The sequence below is a fragment of the Mustela erminea genome, chromosome 13 (genome assembly GCF_009829155.1).
Source record: "Mustela erminea isolate mMusErm1 chromosome 13, mMusErm1.Pri, whole genome shotgun sequence".
Lineage (NCBI taxonomy): Eukaryota > Metazoa > Chordata > Mammalia > Carnivora > Mustelidae > Mustela > Mustela erminea.
In genome coordinates, this window is record NC_045626.1 from 89604980 (window position 1) to 89619268 (window position 14289).

A 14289-nucleotide genomic window follows, 5' to 3' on the forward strand; every position below is an offset into this window, starting at 1 on the left:
GGCACGCTCTGCTATCCTTCCCCCTTTGGCATCAGGCCTTTGTCCCACGCGGAAGAAGGAAGGTCTGCAGGGGGCTTTGCTGTACCCTTTCCAAATCGCTGCACTCTCTCTCTCTTGTTTGTGGCTCGTTAAGTTTTTGCCTTTCCCAAGGGGGGAGGGTACATCTCTCTGCAGCCATTGTAGACGGCAGTGACGTCCAGCACCCAGCTCCAGCTGGACACCATGGCCGGGCCAGGGAGGCGGGGAGGTGTCCATATGCTGTAAGGACTTTGACGAGGACAACACTGAGTGGACGTGGGTCCTTGTCACCGTGGCACCCCAAGCACCAGCAGTGTAGCATGCCTCGCCGCCCCGGCATCCCTGCCCCATGCAGACACCTCGCTTGAGACCTGGCTCCCGACCTTGGCCCCCCGCCACAGTCCTCGTGCATGGTTATTTCTAACGTCTTCATCCTTCCCTTCTGCGGCTGCTCTCTGTCCTTAGTTTGCAGTCACTGAGCCTGAGGAACATGGCTAACTTTCCTGTGTGTTTCCCATAAAAGCAGGCAGCATAGGACACGGCAAAGACTCTCTGCAAATGTTTGTTCGATGAAAAGCATGCCTCGAAATATCCCCCAGTGCATTTTTTTGGAGATTAGTGTTAAGACCAAGATTGATGTCTTGCCCCTGAAATACTAAATGAGAACATTTCTCATGAGCCTACCGGGCTTATCAATAAAGAACAGGAAGCTGAACATTGGTTAGCTCAAAGGAAGTGTATCTTGGACTGGCTTAAGCCACAAAGGGAAAACTCCAGAGACCATCCAGCTTCAGGTACTGCTGGATCCAGGGGCTCCATCTCTCAGTCATTCCTTCCTCAGTGTGAACCTGACTTCCAAGCTGGGATTCAGCATCTCTGCACTGATGCAGTGCTTAGAAGAGTACTCTCACCCCTACTTTAAATATTTAATTATTTTAACAAGCTCTGGCACCCTAACTCCCATGTTCCATGCAGGGTAGCGTCAAGGTGAACACATGGGTCTTGAGTTCAAATCCTGACTCTGGGATTCCTAGCTGTGTAACCTTGGGTAAGAAACTTCACCTCTCTGGGCCTCCATCTCCTTAGGTATAAAATGAGGTGGCAAGAGCGTGGATCACAAGGGGGCCATTGAAGGTTGAAAGGAGCACGTGCTATGAGAGCTAGGAGATGAGCAGCCAGACCCACAGGCTGTTGATTGGGGCTATTGTTTCCATCCTTCTGGGTCACAGTGATGCAGGCTTCACGAGGCCAAGATTTCATCTTCCGTTTTAGGGTTTTTTTTTTTTTCTCCTTGACTTTTAAGAATTCTCTGCTATACATACTCCATTCTCCTCAGGAGGCTCTGTGCAAACGTCTTCTTTCACGAGACAAAAGTTAAAGACCGTATAATGACAGAGAAAATCGCTTTCATCTTCTGGTGTATCCTTTCTTTCTTTCTTTCTTTCTTTCTTTCTTTTTTTTATTTACTTCGCCATCAGGAAAGCATTTTCTACTTTGTGTCCTAAGACTTCTCATTAATATAATCATCCTAAATACTGGTGTAACCAAACAAAACTACAGATGCTAACCAGCAGGAAAATGGGACTCATATGTGGGGGGAAAATGGGATAAAGAGGAGGTTTTTGTGTTTTTTTTTAATTATCTGTAATTAGTGCAAAAGAAAATATGTGGGCTTTATTAAAAATAAGCTCTTTCTTTTTGAGGAAAAAGACCTTCTAAAGAACGGGAATGCTGTTCCCTTTTATTGACATGAATTGAGATAATTGGAACTCTCAGGATTAATGTAAGGTTCCATCATAAATAATACCACCATCTGCAATAAATAGATCTTCTCTCTTTGAATAGACACAGCTAAATATCCCGAAACCAGAAGCTATACGAGCGGCAAATGCAGCGATTTAAATTCTGCTATAAAGGCTTATATTATGCAACTCTAAATCCTTTCTGATGTTTGATCAATTTTTTTTGTTTTGTTTTTGCTTCAATTTCCAAGCTGTTTTGGAGGCGTAGTAAACGCCGTGTTTACATTTCGGATCAATGAGCTAAACCTGGTGTAGAATTCACATGGCAAAGGGCCCTGAAGAAAACACCAAGAAAGCCGTCACCTGCAGGAAACACAACTCTTAAGATGACTTTATCCATGTCGGAGGTCAACAAACCTTAGCTCTCACTCCAAATCCAGGCCCTCCCGCCTGTTTTTGGATAGCCCACCAAGGGAGGATGCATTTACATTTGTAAATGGTCGAGAAAGCTTTTTTCTTTTCCTTTTTTTCTTCTTCTTTTCTTTTTTTAATAAACATATATTTTTATCTCCAGGGGTACAGGTCTGTGAATCGCTAGGTTTACACACTTCACAGCACTCACCATAGCACATACCCTCCCCAATGTCTATAACCCCCCCTCCAGCTACCTCAGTTTGTTTTGTGAGATTAAGAGTCACTTATGCTTTGTCTCCCTCCCAACCCCATCTTGTTTCATTTATTCTTTTCCTACCCCCAAAATCCCCCACGTTGCATCTCCACTTCCTCATATCAGGGATAGCATATGATAGTTGTCTTTCTCCAACTGACTTATTTCACTAAGCATGATACCCTCTAGTTCCATCCACGTCATCACAAATGGCAAGATTTCATTTCTTTTGATGGCTGCATAGTATTCCATTGTGTATATATACCACATCTTCTGTATCCATTCATCTGTTGATGGACATCTAGGTTCTTTCCATAGTTTGGCTATTGTGGACATTGCTGCTATAAACATTCGGGTGCACGTGCCCCTTTGGATCACTAGGTTTGTATCTTTAGGGTAAATACCCAGTAGTGCGATTGCTGGGTCATAGGGCAGTTCTATTTTCAACTTTTTGAGGAACCTCCATGCTGTTTTCCAGAGTGGCTGCACCAGCGTGCATTCCCACCAACAGTGTAGGAGGGTTCCCCTTTCTCAGATCCTCGCCAACATCTGTCGTTTCCTGACTTGTTAATTTTAGCCATTCTGACCAGTGTGAGGTGATATCTCATTGTGGTTTTGATTTGTATTTCCCTGATGCCGAGTGATGTGGAGCACTTTTTCACGTGTCTGTTGGCCATCTGGATGTCTTCTTTGACAAAATGTCTGTTCATCTTCTCTGCCCATTTCTTGATTGGATTATTTGTCCTTTGGGTGTTGAGTTCGATAAGTTCTTTATAGATTTTGGATACTAGCCCTTTATCTGATATGTCACTTGCAAATATCTTCTCCCATTCTGTCAGTTGTCTTTTGGTTTTGCTAACTCTTTCCTTTGCTGTGCAAAAGCTTGATCTTGATGAAATCCCAATAGTTCATTTTTGCCATTGCTTCCCTTGCCTTTGGCGATGTTCCTAGGAAGAAGTTGCTGTGGCTGAGGTTGAAGAGGTTGCTGCCTGTGTTCTCCTCAAGGATTTTGATGGATTCCTGTCTCACATTGAGGTCTTTCATCCATTTTGAGTCTATTTTTGTGTGTGGTGTAAGGAAATAGTCCAATTTCATTTTTCTGCATGTGGCTGTCCAATTTTCCCAACACCATTTATTGAGGAGGCTGTCTTTTTCCATTGGACATTCATTTCTGCTTTGTCAAAGATTAGTTGACCATAGAGTTGAGGGTCTATTTCTGGGCTCTCTGTTCTGTTCCATTGATCTATGTGTCTGTTTTGGTGCCAGTACCATACTGCCTTGATGATCACAGCTTTGTAATAGAGCTTGAAGTCCAGAATTGTGATGCCACCCACTTTGGCTTTCTTTTTCAATATTCCTTTGGCTATTCTAGGTCTTTTCTGGTTCCATATAAATTGTAGGATTATTTGTTCCATTTCTTTGAAAAAAAAATGGGTGGAATTTTGATAGGAATTGCATTAAATGTGTAGATTGTTTTAGGTAGCGTAGACATTTTCACAATATTTATTTTTCCAATCCAGGAGCATGGAACATTTTTCCATTTCAGGGGTCTTCCTCAATTTCTTTCATGAGTACTTTATAGTTTTCTGAGTATAGATTCTTATTCTCTTTGGTTAGGTTTATTCCTAGGTATCTTACAGTTTTGGGTGCAACTATAAATGGGATTGACTCCTTAATTTCTCTTTCTTCTGTCTTGTTGTTGGTGTAAAGAAATGCAACTGATTTCTGTGCATTGATTTTATATCCTGACACTTTACTAAATTCCTGTACAAGTTCTAGCAGTTTTGGAGTGGAGTCTTTTGGGTTTTCCATATATAGTATCATATCATCTGCAAAGAGTGATAGCTTGACTTCTTCTTTGCTGATTTGGATGCCTTTAATTTCTTTTTGTTGTCTGATCGCTGAGGCTAGGACTTCTAGTACTATGTTCAATAGCAGTGGTGATAATGGACATCCCTGCCGTGTTCCTGACCTTAGAGGAAAAGCTTTCAGTTTTTCCTCCATTGAGAATGATATTTGCAGTGGGTTTTTCATAGATGGCTTTGATAATATTGAGGTATGTGCCCTCTATCCCTATACTTTGAAGAGTTTTGATCAGGAAGGGATGCTGTACTTTGTCAAATGCTTTTTCAGCATCTATTGAGAGTATCATATGGTTCTTGTTCTTTCTTTTATTAATGTGTTGTATCACATTGTTTGATTTGCAGATGTTGAACCAACCTTGCAGCCCTGGAATAAATCCCACTTGGTCGTGGTGAATAATACTTTTAATGTACTGTTGGATCCTACTGGCTAGTATTTTGGTGAGAATTTTTGCATCTGTGTTCATCAAGAATATTGGTCTGTAATTCCTTTTTTTGATGGGATCCTTGTCTGGTTTTGGGATCAAGGTGATGCTGGCCTCATAAAATGAGTTTGGAAGTTTTCCTTCCATTTCTATTTTTTGGAACAGTTTTAGGAGAATAGAAATTAATTCTTCTTTAAATGTTTGGTGGCATTCCCCTGGGAAGCCGTCTGGCCCTGGGCTTTTGTTTGTTTGGAGATTTTTGATGACTGTCTCAATCTTCTTACTGGTTATGGTCTGTTCAGGTTTTCTATTTCTTCCTGGTTCAGTTTTGGCAGTATATATATCTCTAGGAATGCATCCATTTCTTCCAGCTTGTCAAATTTGTTGGCATAGAGTTGCTCATAGTATGTTCTTATAATTGTTTGTATTTCTTTGGTGTTGGCTGTGATCTCTCCTTTTTCATTCATGATTTTATTTATTTGGGTCCTTTCTCTTTTCTTTTTGATAAGTCTGGCCAGGGGGTTATCAATCTTATTAATTCTTTAAGAGAACTAGCTTCAACTAGAATCAACTAGTTTCGTTGATTTGTTCTATCGGGTTTTTTTATTTCTATTTCATTGATTTTTGCTCTGAACTTTATTATTTCTCTTCTCCTGCTGGGTTTAGGCTTTCTTTCTTGTTCTTTCTCCAGCTCCTTTAGGTGTAGGGTTAGGTTGTGTATTTGAGATCAAGAAAGATTTTTTAAACAATGTTTCTAATATGGGAGAATTCTATGAAATGTCCATTTCAGTGTCTGTCAATAAAGTTTTATTGGCACAGGGACACAATTGTGTGTTTACCCTGGTCTCTGGTTGCCTTCACAATACAACAGCAGGGCTGAGGGGTTGCAGAGACCACTTGGCCCATAAAGCCCAAAATATTACTATCTTGAACTTGATGGAAAAAGCACGCTCATCTCTTCCTTAGATGATGCCCAGAGCCAGTAAGTTCCATTTGGACAAAGCCAAATGGTACCATTTTAGAAGCTTTTGCTGAAAGAAAACAATGAGGCACAGGGGATATTCATTGGTCATCCTAACGGGGAGTGTGGCGGGGAAGCAAGATGGACAATGTGTTCATGCAAGACTCCCTCTTTGTTGTAAAGACCTACTCCCACAGTCCTCTACTGTGCCCGCTATTGCTGGCCATTCCTGGGGATCTCACCCATAGTTCAGGGATGGATGACAGCGTTAATGGGGTGAGCTGGTCCCTCATTTGCCTTTGGAGAGAAAAGAATTTGCTTTCCTGGTTTTCTTAGGAGGGAGGGCATTTCTTTCCCAGAAGCCCCAACAAACCCTTCTTCATAGCTCATTGGTCCCCATTGGTCCAGGACATGGGTCCCCAACATCAACACTCTTGACCTTTGGGGCCAGATGAATCTGTGTTGTGGGGTGATACTGCCCATGGAGATGTTGAGCGATATCTCTGGCCTCCACCCATGAGATGGCACTAAAATCTCCCCCACCAAAGACGGCAAACAAAAATCTCCCCAGACATTGTCGAATGCCACCACCACCCCCCTCCCCACTTCGCCCCTTATTTGCGAACCACTGCTGTAGACAGGTGCATAACTGAACTCGTTGCTGGAAACAGGTTTGGAATTACCCATTTGGCTTAAATGAGGGATTTATGGCAAACATGACATCAGGGGCTTTAATTTGGCCCCTCACCTGTTTTTGTAAGGCCCACATCTAAGAACAGTTTCCGCATTTGTCAATGGCTTTGTAAGTACCCATGTAATATTGATTTTGCCTCTCAGCCTGCAAAACCCAAAATATTTACTCAAAGTCCCTTTCAAAGAATTTTTGCCAACCCCTGGATTAGACCAGGGGTCTCAACCCTTCCCTGTATACAGCATAAAATTAAATTTGTAAACTTTTTTAAAAAGATTGATTTATTATTTATTAGAGAGAGTGTATGGTGGGAAGGGGCGGAGGGAGAGGGACAAAGAGAACCCTATGCAGATTCCCCGCTGAGCACAGAGCCTGGTGCAGGGCTCGATTGATTCCAAGACCCTGTGATCATGACCTGAGCCAAACTCAAGAGTTGGAAGCTCAACTGACTGAGGCACCCAGGTACCCCTAGATTTGGAAACTTACAGCCTATTTATGCATACATGTAAAAACAAATCCACATAGTGCCCTGTTCTAAACAGGAAAAACATGAGCAGAGTAATCTGTAATAAAATTGTATCTTAAACATGTCCGGGAAGACCAGATGTTAGGAGCCAGGTACCAGCCCTGTGTTTGGAGTCCCACGCATGGGTCAGCCACGCATCCTCACTGCTGTGGACAAATTTGGGACCCCTTGCATTCACAAATTGACTGGGCATGGCTGATGACATTTTCCAAAAGGAGAAGCCCTTCTTCACTAAAGTTCTATCAAATCAAAGTACAATTTTGGCCCAGTAGTTGTAACTCATATACGAAATACCTGCCCCTTGCTCTCTGTTTTTGTAGCTGTTGGAGATAGCTTATTGGCTTGGGTACGCAGAGGAGTTTTCCCACCCTTGTGAGTATCCAGTGGGACCCCAGACGTCACACCAGCCTGGACACTTGTGCATCTCATGGGATCGTCTCCTGCCCTGTAGGAAGTCTCACACAGCTGGACCCCGCTCTCTACATGCCCGTGGGATCCTCCCTCCAACCCTTGTCATAACCAGAAATGCCTCCAAGGTCCCCCAAATACCATGTGTGCTGGGCTGAAGAGCCCCCACTTCTAGAACCTAATAATATGTGACCTTATATGGCCAAAAGGACTTTCCGAGTGTGATTAATTTGAGGATTTGAGATGGGATTTATTTATTTTTCTTTTTATAAAATTTCTTTCTTTTATTTCTTAATTAAGCGTTTTAAATTTAAATTCAAGTAATTAAAATATAATGTATTACTGGTTTCAGAGGTAGAGGTCAGTGATTCATCAGTCTTACATAATACCCAGCACCCATGATTTCACATGACCTCCTTAATGCCCATCACCCCATGACCTCTTCCTTCCCCCCCACCCTCTCCCCTCCAGCAACCCTCACTTTGTTTCCTATGATTAAGAGTCTCTTATAGTTTGTCTTCCTCTCTGACTTCATCTTGTTTTATTTTTTCCTCTCTTCCCTTATGATCCTCTGTCTTGTTCCTCAAATTCCTCTTATCAGTGAGATCATAGGATAATTGTCTTTCTTTGATTGACTTATTTTCATTAGCATAATACCCTCTAGTTCCATCCACATCGTCTCAAATGGCAAGATTTCATCTTTGATGGCTGCGTAGTATTCCATGGTATAGATATCCCACATCTTTATCCATTCATCTGTTGAGGAACATCTAGGTTCTTTCCATAGTTTGGCTATTGTGGACATTGCTGCTACATTTGTATCTTTAGGGATAAATACCTAGTAGTGGGATTGCGGGTCATAGGGTAGCTCTATTTTCAACTTTCTGAGGAACCTCCATGCTGTTTTCCAGAGCGGCTGCACCAGCTTGCATTCCCACCCACAGTGTGGGAGGGTTCCCCTTTCTCCGAATCCTCACCAGCATCTGTCATTTCCTGACTTGTTAATTTTAGCCATTCTGTCTGGTGTGAGGTGGTTTGAGATGGGATTTAATCACAGGGGTCCCCATGAGACGAAGGCAGGAGATCAGAGGGACCTGACTTTTGGGCTTTGAGGACAGAGGAGCCAAAGACTGCCCGTGCCTCTCAAAAGTGGAACAGACAAGGAAAAACACTCTCTCCTGAACTTGCTGCAAGGAACATAGCCTTGCCCACACTTTCACCTCGACTTTTGACTGGTAGAACCATAAAAAATTATCTCTCATCATTTTAAACTGTGAAGTTTAGGTCATTTATTCCAGCAGCAATGGGGAACCAATACACCAGCTCACAGGGGAGCCCCTCCCTTAGGGTAAGCCGTAGGGGAAGGCTGGCTGGAGCCCGGAGCCCCCTGTAGATCTGGGGTCCAAGTCATACCCAGGGACAGAGAGGAGCGGTACACGGCGGGGGGATGGGGGGGCGGTTAGGGATACCAACAGCAGCCACAGGGACCTCACAGGGACCCCACGCTACTTGCCAAACTTGACTTCAGGAAGTATACATGCAGTGCAGGTAAAACATTGCATTTTAAATCTATGGCTCTCCCTAGTAACTATTTCCAGGGTGTGTGCATACTCAAGGCACTATTCTCATGCTGATGGAGTCCCAGCTTCCAGGTCCTTTACTGAGTTTGTCTTTGAAAGGCGTAAGTCTTTTGCTCTCCTGGGGCTGGGGTAGCAACGGGGCCACACTCAGGCTGATGATGGAGTTCTCCCGCAGAAAGGGGGGGTTTCCCGGCAGGGGCCCAGAGGGGGAGATAAGTACCGGCTCTTTTAGAGGACAGCTTCTCTGTTCCAAAATTGCAAACCACGCTGTGTAATTTCAGTAAAGGATATTCAGGCGTTGTTCAGAAGAGGCATTGAAATCAAATAATCCATTTATCAAGGTGCCTTTTGTTTCAAGAAAAAAGAAACAATGCGCCATATTTAGCAGAGAGAGACAGCATGTGTCTGGAGAATGTTAATAAATCACCCACCAGGAGAGGGGGAAAAAATCTCAGAACACTCGGGTCAGTTTGGGTTTCAGGGAAGCAGCGGTGACTTGGAAGAAAATCCCATCCGGGTTTTCCTTGAGGTGAATGGGGGCAGGCAGACTCTGCCTAAGACGGTGGGGGGGTGAGGGATCTGACACTGGGTGGGTCAGTGGGAGGTGTCCGTGGCTCCGTGGCCCCTGGGCTCGTGGAACGGCCTGCCCGCCACTCTTGGTGCCAGACTCTTTCCTCGCACAGAAGGCACCCGTTCCTCTCCACATCTCTGTGGCCTTGAAAACGTGCTACTCTACCTTTCCAGCATGACTGAAACCATGGTGAGAGGAACCATGCTCAGAAGGTAAGAATTTCGAGCAGCAGCACCCTTCCCGGCGCTCGGCCCGTTCTGTCCGGGATACTTTGCGTATTGCCTTCTGGGACTTCGTGGTGCTATGAGGATGCTGAGGGCCCTTGTGGGGCTTGGTCAGTGAAGCGTCTGCCTCCGGCTCAGGTCGCATTTCCCGGGTCCTGGGATCAAGTCCCACTTTGGGCTCTTGCTCAGTGGGGGCCTGCTTCTCCCTCTCCCACTCCTCCTGCTTATGTTCCCTCTCTCACTCTCTCTCTCTGTGTCAAATAAATAAATAAAATCTTTAAAAAAAAAAGAGAGAGAGAGAAAGAAAGAAATGAGGATGTTGAAGCTCAGAAGTTTAAGGTATTTGCCCCCCAAAACCCAAAAACAACAACAAAAAAAAACCAATAGCAACGAAATCTTTAGTACATGGTAGAGCAGGGATTCCTTGGATTTCGTGTGACATCAGGAAGGCCCTTAACCCACAAGGATAGCTTTCCCCTCCCTGCTTGGAAGAGGGTTTGGCCAGAATCTTTGCTCTGTCTCGTCTGTACCCTGGATGCACTTACGAACACCTCGCCCGGGAATCAGGTTGGACCAGGCTTCCTCAGCCTCAGCTCTAGTGACATTTAGGACTGGACAGACTTTGTGGTAGGGACCTGTCCTGATGGCATCCCTGGGATCCGGTCTCTGGATGCCAGGAGCTCCCCCAACCCCGCTTGTGAGAACCAGAAAGGTTTCCTTACATTACCAGGCATCTACACTTTGCATAGCTTAAAACAATACCACTTACGCATTTGGGTGATTCCAGTGATTTTTTTTTTCTTTTTTGTAGCGTTCAAATGCACTAACTTTCCTAGGTGTTTGGTTTCCTGTTTGTAAAATGAGCGGATAGGTGCACTTTTTTTTTTTTAAATCTCTCAGGCAATGCTTTAAAATCAAACACGGGCTGTAGAACCAAATACGGTGGGAACCCCTCCCCTCTGATTGTCTTTGAAAGGCACATGTTGGTTTTTATATTCTCCAGTTGAAGAGGAAAGCCGGAGCTTGGATTTTTACCAAGCCCCTCGTGGGCGTCCAGTGCTCCCTCCCTTCAGAGCAAAGTCCAGCCCCTCCCCCGCTCGCAGACCGTCTCCCTGCTCCTCGCAAGCCGAGGCCCCAGCCTTCTCCCGGAGGGGTCCTCTCTGCAGTCTGGCCAAGCTCCACCACCCAGCCCAGAGAGAACCAGCTCCTAAGAACTCATCCTCGTCACCACATCCACAAGTGAGCGTCGTGATGGAGGTGACACGTCCCACGGGCCCAAAGGGTCACTTCCCCCAGCGTTATTCTGTCTGGGTGCTAAGTGACACCGAGTTCTCCTAGGTTCACTATCTCAGAATCTCAAAAACTCAATTTCCGGCGGCAGCCCTGCTGTAGAGTTCTCCAGTGAGCAAGTGACGGAGGACACAATTTCCCCAGCACTGACAGGCGACACAGATAAAGAAAATGGATAAACAGGAGGGCAGATGGCGAATGAACGTGCCGTCAATGGGGAACCTAGATAAAAAGGTCCAGCTGTCCCGGGCGCGCCCGTTCCCTCTCCCGTGGCCTTAGGAAACCGGCATCGCACTTTCGCAGGGTGGTTGTTTCAGATCAATAAAAACGACCAAATAATCCTATCTTCTGCAGAGACAGTGTGAGCAGATCCAGGAGGATTCGAGGGGGCATATTTGGGCTCCTCTGGTCCCAGCAGCCAGGAGATCATTCCCTAGCAATCAGCAGACAAAGTGTCAGGAGAGAAAGAAATGCAGGCACGGCTGGCAATCTCCTCTGCTTCCGTCATCCCCTGGATCAAGGGATGAAGTTGAGTTGAGGTGATGGACAGACTCACAGCCTGGAAGGGTGGCAGTGGGCCAGGTCCTGGGGGAGCCATTCTCATGGGGCTGCCTGGACGTGGCATGAAGCCACCCGAGTCTCACAAATGAGAAAGCAATTCCCTTCTCAATTCTCTTTAAATTATTCTAATGTCATCAAGGAGGGAGTCTCATTTTGGTGTCACTGTATCTTGAGGTCCTCACACACAGGAATGTGTCCCCCACCCCCATTTAACAAAGAAATAGCAAATGTCCAGCACAGAGCCATAGACTGGCAACAATTGGGGTCGTGGGATCCTGTGTTTTTATTTACGCTGCAATTCTGTAAACACATGTATTCATTAATTCACTGGTGTTGGATCAACTATGTAATAAAGTATTAATTATTGATTAAAAAAATCATTGATTGATTATCAATGCATAAACATCCGGCTGATGTCATGAGAATAGCGTCTGAATGCCTGGTGTTGGGGAGACACTGTCTTCAGTTGGGAGCCTTGTGCGTGGAGCAAGATGTTCTTTGCTATCATGGGAATGCGTGCGCTCAGTAGCTTCTCGTTTTTTGGAGACCATGTTCTTAGAGCAGTTTTAGATTCACAGCAAAATTGAAAGGAAGGTGCAGAGAGTTCCGGCGTGTCCAAAGTCCGTGGTCTATGTTACAGGTCACTCTTGGTGTTGTAGGTTCTGTGGGTTTGGACAAATGTATAATGACACATGTCCACGTTTGTGATATCGTATAGTGTTTTCTCTGCCCTATTCATTGGCCAAAATGAATCACACAACCAGCATAGATTCAAGCAGGCTGATAGACTCTTCCTCTTGAACGGAAGACCACAGAGCCACATGCAAAAGGTGTAGACACAGAAGGAGAATTGGAGCTATTTTTAATTGCTCTATACAACTTTTATTATATCCCGTATATCTGACTCTATCTACCTATTTATCTATTTACTTACGCACCCATCCACCCATCCATCCATCCATCCATCCACCCTTCTGTCCATCCATCCATCCATCCATCCGCCCCTCTGTCCATCCATCCGTCCGTCCATCCGTCCGTCCGTCCATCCATCCATGGAAACTGAAACTCCCAGGAGGGAAGAACTTGGTCAAGATCCAATGATGGCTGAGTAGGTCAACCCTCAATGCCTCCGTGAACAAGCTTCATGCCCTTAACCACCATTCTAGACCCTTGTCTAGAACCTTTCTTCACCTTGTCTGTCTCTTCTTCCTAACATTAAATCTCTCATGAACTGAACAACTCAGAACCGGGTTCAGCAGGAGAGTAAGACCGAGGCACTTTTTCCTCTGTGAGAAGGAGAAGGAGTGACCTACTTAAATAAGGGAGAATCCTGAGAAAGGAGACAGCAGGAAAGCAAGCCCACTCCAGCTTTATTTTATAGAAAACAAGCTCAGCATTTACTAAAACATAAGAGATTCATATTTTAGGCTTTTTTGTGTGTGGTGGGGGGACCCAAAAGTAGTAGCAAAAATGAATCTGTGCACACAGGAAGAGTGAAGAACAGAGAAAAGCCTTGTTGGTCGTGCTTCCCATGATGGAGTGTATCCTTCCCTGCTCCTTCAGGACCCCATCCCCAAACAAACCAGTCTCTAAATAGCCACATTTCAAGGTGTAAGAGCTTTTTTTTGGAGAGGGACAAGAACACAGGAGCAAAACATCTGATGTGGCTATTTAGTTTGGTTTTTACAAAATATTCTAAGTTGCTTAGATGGACGTGGAGCCAGTGATCTTTCTGGGATGTTCTGCTTTGGCAGAGGATGTGGAGGGTGATTTCACCTGGTTCTGGAAGGAGAGGGTTAAAACGGACGTGCGGACACATCCCTCAGAGAGAGAGGGGGATCACCCTTGCTCCTGGGGGCCTCAGAACAAAGCCTCTGGCAGAGAACAAGGGAGGGTGCTGTTTCTTTGAAAAGCCATCTTGACAACCCAAGCCCGTTTGGCCGCAGCACCAGGGAAGGCAGCTTTGATCTGCTAGCCAGTGTCCCTGCTGGGAGGAGGATTAGGGGAGCTTCCAGAGGAGAGACACACAGGCCTCCCCAGATGCTAGATGGGCTGAAGGCCAGCGGGGGAGGGTGGAGCTGCTGGAGGAGAGGCAGCTGTATGAATGGGGGCCCACTTGCATTTCTGGGCTGGTTTTCAAAGACAAGGGCATGGCTGTGGGCTCTGGGGGGCTTTACAAAGTCAGCCATTGGGCACTTGAACCTCTTTGCCCTGTGCGTGTAGCAAGTCCTCAGTGAGCCTCCCACAGTGTAAGAGGAAGCTAAGGGAACCTTCGAGCGGCAAGGAGCCTGCTGTCATACGGCTGTCCACGTCTGCGTTGGACAGAGGAGGGCAGGATGGCAGGGGTGATGCTCTCGCCTGTCTGAGCACTGAGTTCCAGCCTCCAGGGCAAGGACGGCTCCCAGGCTGTGGATTCCAGTCGGGGTTTTGCAACTCAGATGCACCTGCTCTGATACAAGCAGGTAACAGAATCGAGCCCCGTGGCCTGCCGAGTGACCTCTCCCCTTACTGCCAGGTGGACATGACGCCTAGAGGTTGCCAGGTCCTCGGATGTGTAAAGAGAAGCTGGAAACTCAGATACTTCCCAGTTGTTCAAGATGGTTCCATTCTTAGCGGTCTTCTAAAATACCGTGCACCAAATAGAGCCCATCCCCAGGCTGGTTCGTGTGGCGTAAGCGAGCAGTTTGTAGTATCTCCCAGGGCACCATGTTTCCTTTTGACTTAATGAATTTGTTGTTATGCAGAAGACTTTTAAAAAATTTT

The 14289-nt window shown here is 45.5% G+C and overlaps 1 protein-coding gene across 1 annotated transcript in view; it reads left to right on the plus strand.

Moving 5' to 3' along the window:
- The window catches only part of TMEM132C (transmembrane protein 132C), a 294550-nt gene that overhangs the window by 88045 nt on the left and 192216 nt on the right, over positions 1 to 14289 (plus strand). The gene's annotated exons all lie outside the window — the stretch shown is intronic.